The 1789-nt window shown below is 39.5% G+C and overlaps 1 pseudogene; it reads left to right on the top strand.

The window, feature by feature from the left end:
• Positions 1–575: 575 nt before the first annotated feature.
• On the top strand, positions 576–877 carry LOC116596381 (annotated as a pseudogene).
• The last annotated feature ends 912 nt before the right edge of the window (positions 878–1789 follow it).

Here is a 1789-nt window from a genome sequence, read left to right as displayed (position 1 = left end):
TAACATGTTATTTGGGGAAAGCCTTATTTTTACATGAACAACTCTGTTCCATATTCATTTCTTCTGCAATTTCTTTTAATATTTCTTATAAGGCAGGTCTGCTAACAATGAATTTGCTCTTATTGGTGAGATTAACAAGTATTATCATGAAAACAGTATGTTCCTTTTAAAGCCATAGTTCTGGGGCCCCTGAGTGGCTCAGTCATATAAGCGTTGGCTTTCTGCTTCGGGTCATGATCCTGGGGTTCTGGGATGGAGTCCCACATCGGGCTTCCTACTCAGGGGGGAGCCTACTTCTCCCTCTCTCACTCCCCTTGCTTGTGCTCTGTCTCTGTCCCTGTGTCAAATTAAAAAAATAAATAAAGGCCATAGATCTCTGTGTTTATATTTATAAATTCCATAGGCAAACACATATTTCTCCTTTAGTAGGTGATTTCAACAGATACCTAAACATTAGGGTAGGGCTGCCACAGCTTGGGCAGCAGGTGGAGTGGAGAAGTGGAAATGGCCAGCAGCCCAGCTTTGCAAAGGCTCCTGGTGGCCACAGACATACATCGCACACCTGCCTCACCACCATGGTAGCCAAGAGGAAGGTTAGCTCTGCCCAACGGGCAGCAAAGGAGGAACCCAAGGCAAGGTCAGAGAAGTTGTCAGCCAAATATGCTCCTGTAAAGGTGGAAACGAAACCAAACAAGGTGACAGGAAAGGATAAATCTTCAGACAAAAAAGTGCTAACCAGAGGGGAGTGAAGGGAAACCAGGCTGAAGTAGCTAACCAGAAAACAAAATAAGACTCACCTGCAGAAATCAGAGAAAATGAAAATGAGGAGAGTCTAGCTTCTGATGAAGCAGGAGAGAAAGAAACCAAGTCTGATTAATACCATATACCAGTTCTTATCATAGTCACTGTCCACTTGTTTGTACAATCCAGAGAAATATTTTTATCAACTATTTTGTAAATGTAAATATTTAGTAGCTCTAGAAAATTTTTGAAGAGAGAATCCCACCTCATTCCATTTTTCAAGTGTAATTTTTTTTAAGAGGTGAAATCATTTGTTGGTTATTTATTTTTTGGTATAATCAGAAAACAGTGGGATATTGAATATGGGATCTTGATATCCTCAATTGTGTGATCTTGTGTGTCAGTTTAACATTCCTTGGGTGGGGTAGTTCTTTTTATATCCTATAATACCAAGCATACTGAACAACAATTTGGAGTCGGTCATGCATTTAATATGTCTTGAATATTTTAAGTTCTATTCCCCATGTTGTTTTGGTAGAATTATTTCCTAAAGAAAACCACTCCTTGATCTTGGTTCCTCCTATCAGAATTTTGTATACTCTATAACATCTTGGTCATGGTAGTCCAGTTTTCCTAATATCTTTTTTAATGTTCTATGCAAGACTGAAAATCTGAGTATGCAGTGTATATGATATTAAATTTTGAATTAAGGGGATTTAACAGTGTAATAGTATATCAGCATTTGAAGATACAGGTACTTGATATACTGTTAAGAAATATTTGCCTCGAAATTTTTAAAAAAGATTTTATTTATTCATTTGAGAGAGAGAGACAGTAATAGCAACAGAGCACAAGCGGGGAAGAGAAGGAGAAGCAGGTTCCTCACTGAGCAAGGAGCTGGATGCAGGGCTCGATCCCAGGACCCTGGGATCATGACCTGAGCTGAAGGCAGATGCTTAACTGCCTGAGCCACCCATGCACCCCTTGCCTCCAAATTTTAAGCTGGAAGATCACTGGACTAACTTTTAGAGAAGAATCACAACTCCAT

This window comes from Mustela erminea, chromosome 7, assembly GCF_009829155.1.
Source record: "Mustela erminea isolate mMusErm1 chromosome 7, mMusErm1.Pri, whole genome shotgun sequence".
Taxonomy (NCBI): domain Eukaryota; kingdom Metazoa; phylum Chordata; class Mammalia; order Carnivora; family Mustelidae; genus Mustela; species Mustela erminea.
The sequence above is the reverse complement of the archived record's forward strand: the minus strand, read 5'-3'. Positions and strand labels throughout refer to the sequence as shown.